This window comes from Leopardus geoffroyi, chromosome B1, assembly GCF_018350155.1.
Source record: "Leopardus geoffroyi isolate Oge1 chromosome B1, O.geoffroyi_Oge1_pat1.0, whole genome shotgun sequence".
In the NCBI taxonomy this organism is placed as follows: domain Eukaryota; kingdom Metazoa; phylum Chordata; class Mammalia; order Carnivora; family Felidae; genus Leopardus; species Leopardus geoffroyi.
Window position 1 is genome coordinate 51295057 of NC_059327.1, and position 22478 is coordinate 51317534.

A 22478-nucleotide genomic window follows, 5' to 3' on the forward strand; every position below is an offset into this window, starting at 1 on the left:
GCCTTCAGCACTTTAAATCTAAGCAAAGGCATCTTCAGCCCCAGGCCCTTTGCTGGCTCTGTGTTAGGCTATTGTTTGAGCATCTGGGGGAATTGAAGTTCCCATTCCACTGATTGAAGGTGAGTGGGAAGGCAGGAAGGGGAAAGGGAGGAGAAGAGATAAAATGTCAAGTTCATATTTTAATATATTGAATTTAAGCTCTCAGTGGGACCTCCAGTAGAGATGTTTAATAGGCATTTGGATATATGGTTTGGAGTTCAGGTGAGAACACAGAAGAGGAGAAATTAAATTTTACAGTCACTCACATAAAAAGTCAATTGAAACCATGACAAAGGGAAGATTGTCAAATCAGTTTCATGACTCAGATCTTTTACCCAGTAACAAGTTACAAGTTTTACTGATAATTTCAAAGATACAAGTAATTGAAGGGCACAGGCAAAGCATGACAATCTGAGGATGCTTTCCAGATCTTTTCTGGCTGCCATGAGATAAGCTCTGGCCTGGATTTAACATATAAGTTCTCTAAATAATATCTGTAGGAACATTACTTACACAACAAAGAACTATTTCATTAAGAAATTTCTCCATTTTCTATTCATTTAGGTACATGATTTACATGATATTTTCCAGAGCATCATGCCTATAGATTCTAGGTTTATTTACTATAAGTAATACTAGATAGACCAGGTGCATCCTACCAAATGCATTCAGTAGAAAATATCCCACTAGAAAATATCACTAGTGTATTTTCCAAGAGGTCTGGCATTACTCTGTTTACAAGGGGACTTGACATGAGCATCCATCTTTCCCAGGGTATCCCCACAGTAAAGAGAAGATTGGATTGCAGACTCTATTGAATAGAGTGAAAGATATTGTCAAGGGAGAATATAAATGAAAATAAATAAGGGCAAGACCAGAGTCCTAGAGAAAAATTAACATTTGAAGAATGAGCAGTAGAAGAAAACTTGGTAAAGGGGACTGAGAAGTGGCCTCCAGGGCCAGGAAAGTGACAGGAGAGCCAGGAAAATGTGCTGTCCGAGCAGCTAGATGGAGGGAGTTGTCATTTCCTCCCAATGTGGATGAGAGACCAGAGAATATACGGACTAGAAAAATGCCCATTGGACTTAAGGAGGTCATTCATGACCTTGGGAAAGTCAGTTTTCATGGCATGGTGGGGACAGAGCTACATTGTGGTGGATTGAGGAGTGGCTAGAAGGTGAAAAACTGGAGACCGTGTTGGTGGGCAACACAAGAACCTTGATTGGTAAGGGCAGGAGAGAAACAGAGAAATAACAGAGGTAAATTTTAGATGAAAGAGTATTTTCCCCTTTGGAGAATATGTTTAAATTCTCATATGAATGTATCCATAGGTATCGGAATGGGGATAATGGATAGAACAAGAGTACAGGTGGCATTTTAACAAATGGTCCCTCTGAAAAAAGAAAAAGCACTGATTTGTTGTTTATGCTGATTTCTGTTATGTAATACTACCACATTGGCTGATTTTAAAGCAACCAGGTCTCAAAATTCTTGCGTATTTTTTTACAAATGACTTTCACAGGTCAGTAGGAACAAGCCCCAGCACATTGCTGGGCGCAAAGGTAGTATTCAGGAGCAACTGGGGAGAGGAGTTGGTAGCCAGTGTGTCCAGAAGCTGAGGGAATTCTCACCTAGTGGCTTCTAATCTTTGGTGAAGTAAGAGCCAAGATACAGCTTTAAGAGTAAAGGGTAAGAGAGTGGGACAGGAAGTTTTAGGAGAATGGGAAGTTTTGAAATAGCTACTGCAGAGATTAGAATAGAAAATTGGCAAATGAGAGAAGAAATTCAGGTACCGTTGACCACTTAGTAGAAGTAGGAAACTGTGTAGGGGTGGTTCATTCCAATGAGTCTGAGTTTTTTCAGCAGGGCTCAGAAGGCCAGGTGCATGAACTTAAGTGCCTAAGTAATATCTCAAATCCCACACTAAGATAGAACACTTTACTCTCCCACCAAATGTGTTACTTCCCCAGTCTCCTCAAGGTAGGTAAATGGCACACCATTATTCACTCAATTGCTCAAAAATCTGGGAAACATTCTTGAATGTCTCAATCCCCATGTGAAACCCATTTTCATATATTTTAGATATTTCTTCCAAAACAAATTTTCCATTTCTTTCCACCTCCACCACCAACCTAAGCTAAGCCATTATTTCTTTCCTGGATCACTCTGGCGCGCGCGCGCGTGTGTGTGTGTGTGTGTGTGTGTGTTCTGTGTTTCTACTCTCTTGCCTTTCATTTACTACATACCGGAGGAATTTTTTAAATGTCTTTATCAAGATATAATTTACATACCACACAGTTCACCTATTTAAAGTGTATACATCAGTGATTTTTAGTATATCCACACAGTTGTGCAACCATCACCACAATCCAATTTTAGAATATTTTTGTAACCTTAAAGAATCCACATGCCCAATAGCAGTCACACCCCATTCCCAGCTGCCTTCCCTTTTCAGCCCTCAGCAATTACTAAATGGGATCTTTCTGTCTCTATAGGCTTTTCTATTCTGGCATTTATTGTAAATGGAATCATAAAATGTGTGTTCTTTTGTGACTGGCTTCTTTCACTTAGCATAATGTTTTCAAGGTTTAATGATGTTATCACGTGTATCAGAACTTTATTCCTTTTTATTGTGGAATCATATTCCATTGTCATGATATGCTACATTTTGTTTGTCTACTCATAAATTGATGAATATTTAGGATGTTTCCACATTTTGGCTATTGCAAATAATATTACTAGAACATTCATAGAGAAATTCATGTTTGGATATATTTTCATTTCTTTTGTGTATATACCAAGAGGGGAATAGCCGAGTCATATAGCAAATCTATGTTTAATTTTTTGAGGAACTTCCAAACTGTTTTCCAAAGTGACTGCACCATTTTATATTGTTACAGGCAATGTATTAGAGTTCCTGTTCTCCCACGTTTTCATCAACACTATTATTGCTCATCTTCTTGATCTTACATCCTAGTGTATGTAAGTGGTATCTCACTATGGTTTTGATTTTCATTTCCTTGGAGACTAAATAACATTGAGCATTTTCCCATGTGCTTATTGCCCATTTAGATATCTTCTCTGGAGAAATGCCTTTTCAGATGCTTTCCTCATTTTTAAGTTGAGCTATGAATTTTTTCTATTATTGAGATGTAAGGGTTCTTTATATATTCTACAAGTCTCTTATAAGATGCATGATTTGAAGATATTTTAAGATATTTTCTTATCTATTTTTTTCCTTTAGTCACTTTTGTGTCTAAAAAACCATTGTGTTGTATCTAATAAATCATTGCCTAAACCCCGTTCACAGAGATTTACTCTTATTTTCTTTTTAGGAGTTTAATATGTTTAGCTCTTACATATAGATTTATAGCCTGGTTTGAGTTTATTTTTGTGTATGATATAAGGAAAGAGTCTAACTCCATTCCTTTCTGTTATCCCAGCATCATTTGTTGAGACCCTATTCTTTTCCTATTGAATTGTCTTGGCACCCTTGTCAAAAATCAATTGAACTCAAATGTAAACGTTTATTTCGAGCTGTCAGTTTCATTTCATTGATCTATATATCTATCCTTAGGCCAGTACAATATTGTCCTGCTTACTATACCTTTGTAGTATGTTTTGAAATCAGGAAGTATAAGTCTCTCAACTTTGTTCTTCCTTTACAAGATTGTTTTGGCTGTCTGAGTACCTTACATTCCCATATGACTTCAAGGATCCGTTTGTTAATTTCTGCAGAAAAGGCATCTGGGATTTTGTGGGGGGTGGGGGGGTTTATATGAAATCTGCGGTAGAGTAATGCCATCTTAACAGTATCAAGTCCTCTGCTTTATGAACATAGTATGCCTCTCAATTTATTCAGATTTTCTTTCATTTATTTCAACAATGTTTTATAGTTTTCACCAACTCTTGCACTTCTTTGTTAAGCTTATTCTTGAGTATTTGATGTTTTGGTGTTATTTTAAACAGAATTATTTTCTTTTTTTTTAATTGTTTTTAAGTTTATTTATTTATTTTGAGAGAGACAGAGAAAACGAGTGGTAGTGGAGCAGGGAGAGAGGGAGAGAGAGAAAGAATCCCAAACAGGCTGCTGCACTGTCAGCACAGAGCCTGACATGGGGGTTGAACCCACAAACCCGCTGTCAGCACAAAGCTCGACATGGGACTTGAACCCACAAACCGTGAGATCATGACCTGAGCTGAAACCTAGAGTCAGACACTTAACCAACTGAGCCACCCAGGTGTCCCCAGAATTATTTTCTTAATTTTATTTTCAGATTGTTCATTCTAGGATATAGAAATACAATTGATTTTTGTATACTGATCATATATCTTGTAAGCTTGCTAAGCTTGTTTGTTAGTTCCAATAGTGTTTAAATGGACTTCTTAGGATTTTCTATATACAAGATCATGTCATCTACCAATAGTATAGCTATTCCTTTTCCTTTCCAATCTGGGTGACTTTTATTTCCTAGATTAAAGGAATAATCTCTGAATTTCCCCAGTGAGAATATAATGGTAAAGGCATATAATGGTAAGAATGAGCATCCATGTTCTGTTCCTGATCTTAGGGAAAAAGCACCCAGTCTTTTATCATTACATATGATGTTAGCTACGGGGTTTTGTAGAGGTTTTTCATCAGATTAAGGAAGGTCCCTTCTATTTCTAATGTGTTGAGTGTTTTCATTATGAAAGGGTGTTGAATTTTGTCAAATGCTTTTCCTGTGTCTATTAAATGATTTGTTTTTGTCCTTTATTTTATTAATATAGTGCATTACATTGATTGATAGATATTAAAGCAAACATGCATTCCTGGGATAAATCCCACTTGTCATGGTGTATAATCTTTTTGTGTATTCTTTGATGTGTTTTTCTAGCATGTTGTTGAGGACTTTTTGTGTTTATATGTATAAGAATTATGGCCTGTAATTTACTTTACTTGCAATATCTCTTTTTTTAAATGTTTAAGTTTTAATTAATTTTAATTCAGTAAGTTAACATACAGTATTATATTAGTTGCAAGCATACAATACAGTAATTCCAGAATTCTATATATTACTCTGTGTTCATCAAGATGAGTGTACTCTTAATCCCCATCACCTGTTTTACCCATCTCCCCCATCCACCTCCCCTCTGGTAACCATCTGTTTGTTCTTTATAGTGAAGAGTCTATTTAGGGTTTATTTCTTATTTTTCCTTTGTTTCTTAAATTCCTCATATGAATGAAATCATAATGGTATTTGTTTTTCTGTGACTTGTTTACTTTGCCTAGCATTATACTCTCAGATCCATTCATGTTGTTGCAAATGGCAAGATTTCAAAATGTTTTACTTATTTTTGACGGGGTGGGGGGTGGGCAGAGAGAGAGGGGACAGAGGATCCCAAGAGGATCTGAAGCAGGCTCTGGGCTTACAGCAGTGAGCCCAATGCAGGGCTAGAACTCACAACTTGTGAGGTCATGACTGGAGTCGAAGACTGATGCTCAACTGACTGAGCCACCAGGTGTACCAAGATTTCAGTCTTTTTATGGCTAAATAATATTCCATTGTGTACCTATACCACATCTTCCTTAACTATTCATCTATTTATGGACACTCGGGCTGCTTCCATAATTTGGCTATTGTAAATAATGCTGCAATAAACATAGGGGTGAATATATCCTTTCGAATTAGTGTTTTGTGTTCTACCCAGTAGTGTGATTACTGGATCATAAGGTGGTTCTATTTTTCCTTTTTTGAGGAAACCCAATACTGTTTTCCATAGTGGCTGCACCAATTTGCACTCTTACCAACAGTGTACAAGGGTTCCTTTTTCTCCACATCCTCATTAACAATTGTTCCTTATGTTTTTGATTTTAGCCATGCTGACAGGTGTGAGATGATATCTCATTGTGGTCCTGATTTGAATTTCTCCGGTGATGAGTGATGTTGAGCATCTTTTCATATGTCTGCTGACCACTGGATGTCTTTGGAGAAATGTCTGTTCATGTCTTCTGCCCATTTTTAATCAAATCATTTAGGGTTTTTTGTTTTTTTTTTTTTTTTTTGGTGTTGAGTTGTATAAGCTTTTTATATATATTTTGGATACTAACCTTTTATCAGGTATGTCATTTGCAAATATCTTCTCCCATTCAGTAGGTTGTCTTTTAGTTTTGTTGATAAGTTCATTTACTGTGCAGAACCTTTTTATTTTGCTATAGTCCCAATAGTTTGTTTTTGCTTTTATTTCCTTTGCCTTGGGAGACATATCTGGAAAAATGTTGTTATAGCCTATGTCTGAGGTATTACTGCCTGTACTCTCTTCTAGAATTTTCATGTTTCAGGTATCACATTTAAGTCCTTAATCCATTTTTAGTTTGTTTTTGTATGGTGTAAGAATGTGGTCCAGTTTCATTGTTTTGCATAAAGTTGTTCAGTTTTCCCAACACCATCTGTTGAAGAGACTGTGTTTTTCCCATTGCATATTCTTGCCTCCTTTGTTGAAGATTAATTGACCGCATAATCATGCTTTTATTTGTGAGCTTTCTGTCCTGTTTCATTGATGTGTCTATTTTTGTGGCAGTATCATACTGTTTTGATTATTACAGCTTTGTAGTATAACTTGAAATCTGGAATTGTGATACCTCCAGTTTTGTTTTTCTTTTTCAAGATTGCTTTAGCTATTCAAGTTCTTTTGCAGTTCCATGTAAATTTTTGTATTGTTTGTTCTAGTTCTGTGAAAAATGCTGTTCATATTCAGATACAGATTGCATTATATCTGTGGATTGCTTTGGATAGCATGGATGTTTTAACAATATTTGTTCTTCCAATCCATGAGCATGGAATGTCTTTCCTTTTCTTTGGGTCATCTGTAATTTCTTTCATCAATGTTTTATAGTTTTCAGAGTACAGGTCTTTCACCCCCTTTGTTAAGTTTATTTCTAGGTATCTTATTATTTTGCTGAATTTGTAAATTGGATTGTTTTCTTAATTTCTGTTTCTGCTGCTTCATTATATGGATATTTAAGTGCCACGAATTTCTGTACATTGATTTTATATACTGCAACTTTACTGAGTTCATTTGTCAGTTCCATTAGATTTTTTGGTGGAGTGTTTATGGTTTTCTGTATATAGTATCATGTCATCTGCAAATAATGAAAGTTTTACTTCTTCTTTACCAGTGTGTATGCCTTTTATTTCCTTTTCCTTTTCCTTCTGGCTAGGACTTCTATATTGAATAAAAGTTGTGAGAGTGGACATCCTTGTGTTGCTCCTGACCTTAGGGGAAAAGCTCTGTTTTTCCCCATTGACTATGATGTTAGCTGTGGGTTTTTCATATATCGTCTTTGTTACATTGAAGAATGCTCCCTCCAAACCCACTCTGTTGAGGATTTTTATCATGAATTGATGTACTTTGTCAAATGCTTTTTATTCATCTATTGAAATTATTATATGGTTTTTATCCTTTCTCTTATTGATGTCATGTATCACATTGGTTTGCAAATATTGAACTGCCCTTGTATCCCAGTAATAAATTTCACTTGATTGTGGTGAATAATTTTTTAATTGTATTGTTGGATTCAGTTTGCTAATATTTTGTTGAAGATTTTTGCATACATGTTCATCAGAGTTATTGGCCTATAGTTCTCTTGTTTTATAGTGTCTTTATCTGGTTTTGAAATTAGGGTGATGCTGACCTCACAGAATGCATACAGAGGTTTTCCTTCCTCTTCTAGTTTTTGGAATAGTTAGAAAAGAATAGATATTAACTCTTCTTTAAATGTTTGGTAGAATTTGCTTGTGAAGCCCTCTGGTCTTGGAGTTTTGTCTGTTGGGAATTTTTTTATTACATATTCAATTCCATTGCTGATAATTGGTCTATTCAATTTTTCTATATCTTCCTGACTCAGTTTTGGGAGGTTATATGTTTCTAGGAATTTATCCACTTCTTCTAGGTTGTCCAATTTGTTGGGATATACTTTTTCATGATATTCTTTTATAATCCTTTGTATTACTGTGGTGTTGGCTGTTATTTTTCTTTTTTCCCATTTATGATTTTCTTTATTTGAATCTCCTCTCTCTCTTTTGATGAGTCCAGCTAAAAGTTTATCAATTTTGTTCATCTTTAAAGAATCATCTCTTGGTTTCAATGATCTGTTTTATTGTTTTTTTTAGTTTCTATTTCATTTATTTTTCTCCAATCTTTATTATTTCCTTCCTTATGCTTGTTTTGGGTTTTGTTTTTTATTCTTTTCTAGCTCTCTTAGGTGTAAGGTTAGGTTGTTTATTTGAAAATTTTCTTGCTTCTTGAGGTAGACCTGTATTGCTATAAACTTTCCTCTTAGAACTGCTTTTGCTGCATTCCAAACAGTTTGGATCTTTCTGTTTTCATTTTCATTAGCCTCCATGTAAATTTTAATTTCTTTTTTGATTTCTTGGTTGACCTATTCATTTTTTAGTAGCATGTTATTTAACCTTCATGTATTTGTGCTCTTTCCATACTTTTTTCTGTTTTTGCTATCTTTTCTAGTTTGGGCATCAGGGTAACACTGGCCTAATAGAATGAATTAGAAAGATTCTAAATTTTGGAAGAATTTGTGAATAATTAATCTGGATTTTAAAAAATGTTTGATGGAATTTACCAGTGAGGCCATCTGGGCCTGCTCTTTTCTTTGTGGAAATTTTTAAGATTTCTCTTTCAATCTTTTACTTGTGATAGGTCTTTTCAGATTATGTGTGTCTTCTTGTGTAAGTTTTGCTAGTTTGTGTCTTTCTAGTAATTTCTCAATTTCATCTAAGTTATCTAATTTTTTGGAATATTGTTGTTTATAGGATTCTTTTATATTTCTTTCTATTCCTATAAGGATAATAGTGATGTCTTATCTTTCCTTTTTGATTTTAAAATTTGAGTCTTCTCCCTTTTTTCTTGGTCAATCTTGCTAAAGTCCTGTCATTTTTGTTGATCTTTTCAAAGAATGGCTTTCCCTATTTTTTTCCATTCTCTGTTTCATTCATTTTCATCTGCTATTTACTATTTCTTTTTCTTTTCTTTCTCTGGTTTTAGTTTGCTCCACTTTTCACAGTTTCTTAAGGGAAAAAGTTAGACAACCGATTTGAGATCTTACTTCATTATTAATATACATAGTATTTACAGCTATAAATTTCCCTGTAAGTACGCCTTAGTTTCATCTCATATGTCTGTCTTAGAGAGCGTTTCTTGTAGAAACTGTAGGGAAAACTGTGTATTCTGCTTTTATTGGGTGGAGTATTCAATAAATGGTTGTGAGATCTAATTGGTTTATAGTGTTGCTAAAGTCTTCTATATCTTCATCAATCTTCTATTTGTTCTAGCTACTATTTAATATGAGATATTTAATTCTTCAACTTATATTGTTAAATTGTTCTAATTTTTTTCCTTTTAATTCTGTCATTTTCACTCCAAGTATTTTGTCTTCATTTTTGAAAGATAGTTGCTAGATATAAGACTCTTGGTTAGCAATTTTTTCTGCCACTTTTAACATATTATCCCACTGTCTTCTGACCTGTGTTGTTTTTGACAATAAGTTATTAAATTTGGTGAGATTTCCTTGTGTGTAATGAGTTATTTTTCTCTTGCTGCTTTCAAGGCTTTCTCTCTGCCTTTGACTTTCAGTGTTTTAACTGTGATGCGTCTGGGTGTGGCTGGTAATTTTAAACTATTAATTTTTTGAATACTTTTTCTTTTTCTTTTTCTCTGTCCTTTCCTTCTGATACTTGTGCCCTTAATGGAATTTCACATTTCTCTGAGACCCTGTTTATTTTCCTTCATTATTTCTTTCTGTTTTTTCGGATTTTATACTCTCTATCAACCTATTTTGAAGTTATCTATTATTTCTTCTGCCAGCTCAAATCTACTGTTGAGCCCTTCTAGTGAATTTCCCATTTTGGTTGTTTTACTTTTCAACTCTAAAATTTCCATTTGAGTCTTTTAAAACATTTCTATTTTGTTATTGATATGTTGTATTTTCTGTTATATTGTCTTAATGCCTTCCTTAATTATTTAGATATGATTTCTTTTGGCTTTTTGGACATATTTATAATAGCTACTTTGAAATCTTTGTCAGATAAGCCTGACATCTGGGCCCTCTCACAGGTAGTTTCTATTGCTTGTTTTGTTTTTGTGTATGTATAATACTTGCTTATTTCTTTGTATGTCTGACAATTTTTTTGTTGAAAATTGGCCATTTTAGACAATATGTTATAGCAACTTTAGGTACTGATCCCAGGGCTTACTGTTGTTTGCTTGTCTGCTTGTTTCTTATTGACTTGGTTGGACTTCTTCAGTGAAGTCTGTTTCCCCCATAGTGTAAAGCCTCTGATGTTCCTGCTCAAAAGGTGTGGACTTAACCATGAGCATAGTCTGCCTGGGGCCTCTGTTAGTATCACACTCAGCTATTAGCCTCCATGAACTGCTAACTGGTTTCTCTATTGTTTTTTGACAACACTCTAGGACATAAAATGTTCCACAGTCTCATTCAACAAAAGTAGATCCCTTTTGCAGAGGTGGAATGTTGCTAGTGTTTGAACTGCTCTGACTCCAAGAAGGCTCTTCCTTGCTGTTTCTTTTTCTGGTTCTGTCAAACTTCTGGTCTGTACCCTGGTTCACTTGTTGCTATGAGTACCATGTAATTATAGCCTCCTTAATTGTTTACAGCCAAGATATCCATTGTTTTAAATGATGTTCTTAGGCAAGAACTTCCCTAAATTCTGTTCCAAATAAGTCAGTCCTATCAGACAGAACTGTTCTTAACACCTGCCCCTCTCTGGACAGAACCTCTGTGCCACACTGTAAGGTAGTGAGGAGTGGTGACAGTGGCTTGCTTCTCCAAGAGTGACACCCCTGCTCTATAAGCAGGATTCTGGATGGGGATAGTAGTCTCTGGTTCCTTGGCTTCCCCCTCCCAGAATGGAAAATTTGCCCTACAAATGATCTGGGGTGGGTTCCAGTGTTCTCAGCCTACTGCACCTGGAGTAGAGATTCCACACTGAGTGAGGATTGGGTGGGAGAAGAGACACCAGTCCTCTCAGCACATCTAGCCAGAATAGTTCCTGCAATGTAGGGATCAAGAATTGGAGATGCCACTGGCCTGCCTTCCCAGTGTGAAACCATAGCCCTAGACTGGGAGCTAAATAGAGAGGGAGCCCCAACTTCTTGGCTGCATATTCTGGAAGTAGAATTCCTGTCACACTGAAGGTGTGAAGGAAATATAAGTAGGTCATGGTTCAAAGGTCACAGACTCTCAGGGTTCTTAGCAAGATTTAGTATATTTCCTTGAGTAACTTTCTCCATTTATGGTATTCCTTTAGGACCATTTTGTGAAAATTTTAAGTAGCTGGATTTTAAAGAATAATTTTTAGTAGTTGTACTGTTGTTTTGCTCAAGGAGAAGGTTTGTCATACTTTTCATGCTACAATTCTGAAAGTCTCAGAGTTATATTTTTTAATGTAAATCAGACTATGTCAGTCCCAAATTCAAAACTTTCTGATGATTTCCAAATATGCTTAGCATATAGTCCAAACTTCTTTCCATCACTGTCTGTCCCTGCTCTGCCTGGTCTGAATCAGCTTACACCTCTATTCCAACTCACCCACAGTACTCCAACCACATTGTTTTCTTTCCACCCCTTGAACACAGTCAGCTTTTTCCTACATCTTGGTTTTTGAAGACATTTGGCCCTTAGAATGTCCTCCTTCCACCTCCCTGCCTGCCTTGCATCACTGGATACTTCTCACTCTTCAGTTGTGATATGTCACCTATTAAAGGAAATGTCTCTAACTGTCCTATCTAACTTGGTCCCCTTGTTACTCTTCGGTTAAATATCCTCTTATGGTTATCGTAGTATTGCACTTACTTATTGATCATCACCTTCACTAGACTGTAAACTTTAGTGAAGGCCCATGAGGGCATAAACCATGTTGGTTTTTTTTCACCACTGAACACTCAGAGCCCATCCTGGCACTTAATAGAACAGGTGCTCACTAGATATTTGTTGATTAAATGACTAAATAAAAGAAAAAAGAAGAGAGAGATGGGAAAAGTGGGAGGAAGGAGTGACAAAGAAAAAGGAAGAAGGAAAGAAGGAAGGAAGGAAGGAAGGAAGGAAGGAAGGAAGGAAGGAAGAAGGAAAGGAGAGGAGACAGTTGAACTGGTCCAGAATTGGATTTTTGCTGACAAGTAAGATGTAAAGACAGTGGTACAATTGAATTATGGATATGGATAATAGTGCAATGGGGAAGATTTGCTGTGAGAGACAAACTGACCAAAGGCTCTGAGAAGTAAGAGGATAGTCAGTCTGCCTTAGGTTTCAAGGATCAAGGAAATCTTTCTGGTGAGGAGGTAACATTTGAACAAGATCTTGAGGACCAGCATTAAAGACTGAGCTGAGCTTCTGTGACTGGATTAACTTACAGAATTGTCCAAGATATACAGTAATTGAAAAAGCAGTGGGTAAATACACAACATTTATTCTTTTTGTAAAGAAAGTCTGGAGATAGGCAGTTTATGGTGGATATGCCCTCTAAAACCCAGATTCTTTCTTTCTCCCTGTACCATTTTCTTGACTATAGGAAACCAGGTATCTGAATTTGTTTGGCTTGTGTGACACAGGGTTCTGAGAACCTCTTCTATGTGTTCCTCCCTCCTTCAGCACATAAGCTGATATCTGTGTTAGAAACCCAAGGCTAGTTCTAACTGGAGTTACTTAAGCGTTTTCTTTTTTTTTTTTTTTTTTTTTTAATTTTTTTTTTTCAACGTTTATTTATTTTTGGGACAGAGAGAGACAGAGCATGAACGGGGGAGGGGCAGAGAGAGAGGGAGACACAGAATCGGAAACAGGCTCCAGGCTCTGAGCCTCTGAGCCATCAGCCCAGAGCCCGACGCGGGGCTCGAACTCACGGACCGCGAGATCGTGACCTGGCTGAAGTCGGACGCTTAACCGACTGCGCCACCCAGGCGCCCCAAGCGTTTTCTTTTTCTATGCCTCAGTTTACCTGAATTAATTTTCAATCTTCATGAGTTCAATATTCAATGATTCATGAGTGGAGTTTCTCAATTAGCTCCAGAATATCTGTCATTATAATGAAAACAAAACGAAACAAAACCACAAAACCTAAGCAGCGCAATCCATATGGATTGAAGCATATGTCATGGTGTGCAGTGGATACTCAGCTGTCCCATCTTCCTTTATGATGAGCCAGCTGTACTGCTCAGTACAAAATCTCTCTCCATTTTGTTTGTTACCTGCAGAATTAAGGTCAACATAAATCTCAGAGGTATTCTTCATTGATTCAGGATTTAATAGTTGTTGATAAAATGTTAAAGGCCCGTTGTTCAATTGGGGTACTTTCCAAACAATTTTTTTTCTATGATTCTCAACCTAATGGGGACTTTGCAGATACCTCACCCCCACCACCACCCACTGCTGCCCCTGCCTTCAGGAGGCACTTGGCAATATCTGGAGACCATTTTAGTTGTCACGACTGGGAACTGGAGTTGGGATACTACTGGCATCTATCTATGGATGCTGCAACACACAAGACAAGCCCCACAACAAAGACTTATAGGGTCCCCAATATCCATCGTGCAAAGGTTGAGAAACCCTACTGTAGACTTTCATTCTTTTAAGTGGTCAACAGATTGGTGGTGTGGCTCTTCAAAGTCAGGTAGGTGCTGTCGGTGCTGGAATTCAGAGCCCTCGCTCTTGATATCCAGGCCAGCCTTTGTTCTAAGGAACCCCTCCCCCTGCACCCCAGCCTTTTCTCTCTTTACACTTATCTTTTGGACGGTCCCCAGTAACTGCCTCCAGCCTTCACATTTCCTTCCTCCCAGCCATATGTCTCTGCCCTTGTCCAGTCTCTATTGCTGCTCACAGCACAGTTGTGACCATTTGGCCCCCCAGGAAAATGCACTCTGCTGCCAGGCGTCACAAATGACTCGGACTAGGGTTGGCACCTTTCTGGTCACAGAGATTCCATTACACGCAAGGGAAATAACTCCTTTTGAAACAACGTGGTATAATTTTGAGCCCAGACAGCATTTGTGGTTAGGGAGCGAGGAAAGACAGAGTGAGAAGTGGAGTGAAGTAGCCTGGGGAGGTAGCAGAGGTCAAGGGAGAGAGACGAAAGCAGAGAGCCTTCACAGAAGAGTTGGAGATGGGATGGATAGGGAGTGGAGGGAAGGAAGTGGCCATGTTTTCCACTATCTCCTGCCATCCATCATCCTTTCCTGGAGGGGAAATCAGTATTCCTGTCTCTTGTTCTCTCCCCAAACATTCTGAATTTAGAAAAGAAAGAGCAAAACCCTGACAAATGCATCTGCTCCTGCCTGCACACAGATGTCACTGCCTCTTCCCGGCTGCCCAGTGTCGGTGTCACTGGCCTGGGCACTCTGCCACCTCCACTGGCAGTGCCCACCCTGGGCACAGATGTAGCCAATGAAATGAACTGTTAACTTGCCACTCGATATCATCTGGTTTCCTAAGAAGCAGATTCACAGCAATTTCTTCCAGGAAGAGTATTTTAGACTCAAAACTCCGTTGATATTTTCCCCTGACAACTTGTTTGGAAAAATGATTGTGAAAACTTTCATTTTTCCTGTTTAAAATCACCTTCTCACCCATCTCTGTTGCCCTTGTAGGTAGCAGGGCAGAGATGACCATTTCCTCCTTTCAAATGAGGAAACTGAGGCTCAGAGAAAAGAAGGTATTCACTCAGAGTGAAGTGCTAAGAATCAGGATTATTGAGGGACAGCCATACTTAAGCCCTGAAAACACCCCCATGAGCCTCAGTTTCCTAAGTCCTAATTCAATCTCTCACTTGCCACTGAAATCAGGAATGTCTCAGATTTCATCCCCTCCAATCACTGGATTGAGTGGCTCTGAACAGACTAAGAAATACCACGCAACCCTTTTTGTTAATAACAGATAATATTTGCATAGTGTTTCCTATATGCCAAAAACACTTCTAAATACTTTTATATGTTTTTCAATACCCATCAGTCCTCAGTAGGTATTATTGTTATGCCTTGTTTACAGATTGAAGAAACCAAGCTGAAAAAGGTAGAGTGACTTGCCCAACGTCATGCAGGTAAGAGGTGGTAGAGCTAGTATTCACACACAGACAGTCTGATCTAAATGGAGGCAGATTTAACTACGGGGCCACACAGCTTCTGGACACTGTTCAAGGTGAGGACTCTGGCCTGAGGATCTGATACCTGGGTTCAGGTATCATTCTCAGGCATATGTTTAAACTTTGTGTCCTCCTTGGTAAAAGGGATCTTTAGAAAAACTCTAAAAGCCTCTTACAGAGTAAAAATTCATGACTTTACATTTGAAAATAATGTTGAGGCAGAACCTCAGCTCTTTATTGGGTGGGAAGCCATTTCCTCGATCCCTGGAAGAGCAATGGGAGATGGAGGAGACTTCTCATTCCTTTCTAGACTGTGGCTCTTCCACCAGGAACATAGAAGGCATCAGTCAATAAACTATTCAGTTAACACACATTTATTAAGCATCTATAGTGTCTCTAGGTATGAGCACATCACCATGATTAAGGTAAGCATTGGTGAATGCCTTCCTGCAGCTTGTATTGGTAGGGAAAGCCAACATTGGACAGGCAATAACAGAGTGGCAAATCTCACTGAAGGGAAGTCCAGTGTTCTATGGCAAATTTAACCAATTCTAGGGTTAAAGAAGACAAACCTGAAAGATGAAGAGTAAGACAAGTTCCCAAGGTAATAACCTGTCTTCCCCCTGACCGTAATTCACACATGGTGTTCTTCAGACCAATGAACTTACTGTGTGCTAACATATTCCAATTTCTATAGCACTCCAGAAAGAAGTCTTTGTGTTTTAAGATATTTGTTTGCAGTCTGCCGTCATGTGTCTGAGCATCGTTAACAATGGGAATTGTTTGCTAGGTTTTTTGGGGTAATAAGCAAATGTGTGGAAAGCAAGAGGACAAAATGATCTACATAACGAAAGGCATGTGGTCACATGGAGAAGAAAAGATGGAGTTGGGGGGCAGAGACTAACTGCTTAATGCTTTCTTTAGAAATAACTGGTTCCCCCACACTTATTCCCCAGGCAATATATATAATACCTGACTATAGGCTTTTTTACAACAACGTTCAACCAACATTCGATGAGAACATATGAAGCGCCAACATTTCCCAAAAAAGAGACAGACAAGATCCCTGCCCTGATTCAAGAGCTACTCACCATCCACCATTGAAGCTTTTTGTAACCTGAAAAAAAGGGGCTGCCTTGAGGCCAACTTCAGCATACTGTTGCATTCAGAATAAATACAAATCTGACTCCAAAATTTTGAGGTGCATCAAAGGTCTTTACTGGAAATTGTCTTGAAAGGGAGATGAAGAAGAGAGAACACTATATGCACACATTAAAACTTGCAACGGATCGTCTGGTATCAGCTGTCTCTTCCACAAATACATATTTCACAAAAACTGCTCAAATTAATCTCTCCTCCTCTTCAAGTCCTTGGACTGTTTGGTCTTCCTCCTCATTTCTGCCTCTCCTCTGTTGGCAAACTTCCTTTCCTACCCTCTTCTTCTCCTCCTCTGGTATCTAGAAGCCCTTTCTTATGTATACCACTTTAAATCTTTCATTTTGTTCAAATCTGCTTGTGCACACATCTCCCTGGCCAACATCACAAAAGTCAAATACAACAATTTGAGCTCTCATCAGGCCTCCATGTTTCCCTTCTTCCTCTCTCTGGCTGGGGGTAATCATTCCCTCATTCTTCAGCCCTTGGTCTCTTGTTCTTTTCATGTCCTCTACAGACTTGATCTGCACTTCATGTAACAGAGTCCACCAGATCTCCCTTGATGATTTCACCAAACCTCTTCCCTTGGCTATAGTTTCTCTGGATAGTTGGTAGGGACAGTATGAATCTCATTTGTCCATATTCTGCTGAAGTTTTCCACTTATCTTTATCATCATCTCCTAAAGTTCAATAGACCTGAAATTATGCACACTGTCCTACTCACAAAAAGTATTCCACCTTCACTGGACCTATTTCTGCCACTGGCACCAGCCTCATCATCCTTTTCCAGGCCTGGAAACTTAAAGCTTATGTTCTTCACCTGGGTCCATGACTAGGCCTCAGTCACATGGATGACCTTATAGAGAGTTATAAAGCTCCTTGAAATTGTACACGATCAAAAAACTGACGATCAAGTGTTGGAACTGGGAGAAAATACTTGCAACATGTATGTCAAACAAAAGACTTTTATCCAAAATATGTAATGAATTCTTGCAACCAAATTAGCCAGTTTAAAAATAGGAAAAGAGGGGCGCCTGGGTGGCGCAGTCGGTTAAGCGTCCGACTTCAGCCAGGTCACGATCTCGCGGTCCGTGAGTTCGAGCCCCACGTCAGGCTCTGGGCTGCTGGCTCAGAGCCTGGAGCCTGTTTCCGATTCTGTGTCTCCCTCTCTCTCTGCCCCTCCCCCGTTCATGCTCTGTCTCTCGCTGTCCCAAAAATAAATAAATGTTGAAAAAAAAATTTTTAAATGGGAAAAGATTTAACAGACAGTTGACAAAAGAAGATTTACAAATAATCAATAGGCACATGAAAAGATGTTCAACTTGATTAGTCATAAGGGAAGTACAAATTAAAACCACACTGAGATACTACTATGCATCTTCCAGACAGTTACAATTTAAGACCAGCAGTACTGAGAGTTGACAAGAGTGTAAACCAACTGGAATTCTCAACAAATATGATGGAATTGTAAAATGGTACAACCCACTAAAAAAACAGTTGGTAATTTCTTAAATTGTTTAACATATACCTACCTTATGATCCAGCCATTCAAATCCTATGTATTTATCCAAGAGAAATAAAAGCACATGTTCACACAGACTTTCCATATGAATGTTTAGTAATATTCGTAATAGCAAATGCTAGAAACAACCCAAATTTTATCAACCAAATTTATCATTAACTATTGAGCAGATAAAATGTTGTGGTATATCCATATAATGCAATAAAAAAGATTGATGCACACAGCAAGATGGATAAATCTCAAAATCATTATGCTGAGTGACAAAAGACAGGCAAAAAAATGTACGTACCATGTGATTCTATTTATGTAAAATTCTAGAAAATGCGACCATCTGAAGTGACAGAAAGCAGATCATTGGTTGCCTGGGGCCTAGAGGTTAAGGGGAAAGAGGATTTTGGAGGGGCATAAGACAACTTTTGGAAGAGATGGAAATGATCAGTACACTTAACCCTTGAATAACATGGGTTTGAACTATGCGGGTCCACTTATATGAAGATTTTGTACAGTATAGAATTGTAAATGTATTTTGTCTTCCTTATAATTTTTTAATAACATTTTCCTTTCTTTAGCCTATTTTTATGGTGAGAATACAATATATAATACATATAACGTGTGTTAATCAACTGTTTATGTTATCGATAAATCTTCCAACATTAGACTACTAGTAGTTAAGTTTTGGAAGAGTCAAAGTTATACACAGATTTTCAACTGCTTGGTACATCTAACCCCTGTATTGTTCAGGAATCAACAGTATTTTGGTTGAGATGATAGCTTCACAGGTGAATGCATATGTTATAATTCACCACAATATACACTTCAGATATGTGCAGCTGTTATATTACATTAAACCTTAATAGATGTATAAGAAAATTTGAGTGTTGGATGTCAGTGATTCTTCTGGGCCTAGGTTGAGAAACTGCTTTCAATATGCTGTGAGAACTTATTTAGAAATATGGCCTTGAGGGTTGATTGGGTGGCTCAGTTGGTTGAGCATCCAACTTCAGCTCAGGTCATGATCTCACGGTTCATGGGTTTGAGCCTTGCATAGGGCTCTGTGCTGACAGTGCAGAGGCTGGAGCCTGCTTTGGATTCTGTGCCTCCCTCTCTCTCTGCCCCTTACCGGCTCACACTCTGTCTCTCTCTCTCTCTCAAAATTAAATAAATATTAAAAAAAATTTTTTTAAGAAGTATGGCCTTGATTTTCTTGTTTTAAAATGGACATCATGGCGGTTCCCAAGGGATGTTGGAGTCATAGAATGAAAGAATGGGAAGGGCTTTTGAAATGAATTTTTTTTTTCATTTTACAAATGAGAAACCTGAAACCCAAAGAGAGAAGTGACTTGGCCAAGGTCAACCAATCACTTCATGGCAAAGTCAGGATTTTGAACTTTGATGACCTGATTCCGTGACTGGTCTGCAAGCCCCAGGAGGACACTGTGGCTCCAGGAAGATCAGCTGTGGTCTTGAGCTAAGGGGCCACACAGTTGGTGCTCAGCACCGAGAGCCTCACAGTGAATGCAAGTCACAGCCCTCCTCCCCAGGTGCTTGAACCACTGCCTGCCACCTTGCAGTAACTGGGACTAAGAGTCATGAAGTTGACCATGTGCTATGCAGAGTCTGCAATGAGCAGGAAGGACCATGGCCTGGACCCACACTTCTTAGACCATCTGTGGGAGAAGAACAAGGGTTTTTTTTTTACATTTTAAATTGCTAACTTATTGCAAACCAATATTGTCATAAAACATAATAAAATTGAATTACTAGAAAAATGAACTAAAAAACAAACATATAAAATGCAAGCCCAAACTTTCATTATTAGATTCCACCCACACAAAGTCACTCTGTTAAATTATTATAAAGGCTTCTAAGCATTTACTCCCCATTTCTGTGCTTATCTCTTCATGGACCAGGAAAAGTAGTTTGCAGACCAGCAAGGGTCCATGTTTCACCTTTGAAAGGAATTTTTCTAAAAGAGCCAAACTTTAATCATCAAGAAATAGAGGGGCCCAGGCTGCGAAGCCTAGGGTTTTTGAAGTAGAGGAAGATCACATCAGAATGTGGACAGGATTGGAAGGAAGCCTTCGGTGTGACTGATGAGTCATCATTTGAATTGAGACTGTACAGACTCATGTATTATTCATTGTCTTGAGCAATAAAAACTCACAAAATTCCTAAGTGCCCCTAGGCCCCAGAATAGCTTAATTAGGCACTATTGCTCTGCAATGCAAAGTGCCTGTTTAATTCTGAGTTCTGCATTTTTACATCAGAACAGGCCCAATAAGAGGCATTTTCTATCTTTGGTTCTTGGCTCATTTCTCTCTGCTTGCGTGTGTGAATGGGCTGCCCCTCCCTGTGGAGCAACTTTCCAAAGCACTGTCCCCAGATCACCCAGGGGCTCAGATGCTGTGTGAGCAGCTGCTGGCACAGATGTGGAGAACAGAGCCAGACCTCAGTGTGACCCACCCCAGGGGAGCTGGCAGGCCTGGGCTCCTTTGTCCTGAGTTGGCCTTGGGAATAGTAGTGGGCAGTGGACCTGCGCTATTGGGTCAGGTCCAGAATCACACTGGCCAAGGTTTAGGGCTTATCCCCAAGAACATAAGCATCTAAGCCTCACATTCCTTGCCTATAAAATGGGAAGAATTGTCACATGGACTGCGTAAGGCCAACACCAGGGTATAATGATGCAGATGAAGTGATGCACAAAGACTGGCACACAGTTAACACTCAGTAGAACCAAACCCCCATCATAGGGCAAGCTGAATGACAAGATCTCAGACTGGAGTGGGTCCTTACTGAGTTTCCTCTCCTCCCCTCACTCCATCCCTGGCCTGGACTTGGGTCCCCTTGAAGTTCTTTATATCAACCCCAGCAAGCAGTTATTCAACTTGAATGTCACAAATGACAGGGAACTCACCACTTACAGGCAGCTCTTGTCAGCTTTACACAGCTTTGAACAAAGTCCCATGCTGAACTACATCAGCCTCCCTGTAGCTCTTTAGCACAAGCACTGGGTGCAGCTCCTTGGGGACTTTGCAGCTCCTACAGGGGCAGCTCCCAGTAGCTCATGTGGACAGTGTGTGTGTGCCTGAAGACGATGCTTCTGGCTTCACAGAGTCTTGACCTCACTAAGTTGCACATCCCACATCTCCTGTTTATAGTTTTACAATCTGAACTATTCTGTCACTCACCTGGGAACAAATCCCCATGTGAGATAGCCTCCCAAAGTGAGACCCATACCTACCCTGCTCTTCTGGGATTCTCTTTCTAGACCCCAAAAGTGAACTTCATATGCATGGAATGAGCCCTGGAATGTGCAACACCTGACTTAGTGCCCTCGGCTTCCTTGTTTTTCTGTTCCTGACCCCACTACCAACACTCCCTTAAATCCTGGGACCTCCTTGTCCTTCTCTTCCTTCTTATTGACTCCCAATTAGTAGGCATCATCCACACTCAGAGGACACACTCATGACTAAAGTCCTAAGCTACTATCTTCCCTTTCACAAAGAACTATTTGGTCATGAAGCCATGATGTGTGATGGAGTACCTACTGTGTCCTCAATTCAGGGACAGGACAGCCACAGTCTCAGAGCTGCAGGAGACCAGTGAGGAGGACATGCACAAGGAAAGGTGCCTGGCCAGGGATGGTGGAGCCAAAGCCAAGCAATGAGGATATCTTCAAGGAAAGGTGATAATCAGAGCCTGGAGGGGGTAACAGGCTGTCCATGCAGCAGGATGAGTGATGTGGGAAGTCAGAGTCCAAGTGAAGTGTCCCTGTGAAGGGGGGCTGGCAATGAAGAACATTCTACAAAATAACTGGGCTGCAATCTTCAGAAGTATCAAGGTCATGAAAATCAAGGAAAAAATGGAGGTATTGTCCCAGACTGAATACGACTAAATAGAAGTGACAACCTAAGGCAGCACATCATTCTGAACGGGTCTTTTTGCTTTGAAAGATCTTATTGAACCAATTGGTGAAACGTCAACGAGGTCTGAAGATTACAATGATAGCAATGTGTCGATGCCAATCCCCTGGTGCTGAGAGTTGTGTTGTACTTATAGAGGCAAATGTCCTTGTTTGTGGAAACACACTTATCTCAAATGTGATCAGGAAGGAAAAGGTTTTGTTATATAACTGTACTTCCTATGTTTTTGTAAGTTTATAACTGCTTGAAAATATTTTAAAACAGAGAATTTTAGAAACAGTGCTGAATTCCAGATTACCTGATCCTACTCTTTATCTATGATGTGGATACTAAGTTGCAGAGAGGTTAAGTGACTTGATCAAGGTCATACAGTTAGCTGGTATTGGAGCTGGGACCCAAACCTTCCTTTTAAATCTTACTGTTAGGTCTAGTCCAGGCCCCTCACTTTACAGGTTAAGAAACTGAGGTGAGGGTCACAAAGAGGTTTGCTCCAAAATAAGCTGAACAAATTTCAGGTGCCAGTTAATTGGAAAAAATTTGGAGAGCTCCTTAGTTCTCTAAAATTAAATTCTGAGTGCTTGCCTCCTCTGTGCATGTGCACAGAAAGTTCTAGATGTTGGCTCTAAGGCTTTCCTCTTAGAAGGAAAGTACTCTGTTACTCAGGATGTTAATTTGTTGGCAGGCAAAGTGGTCGTA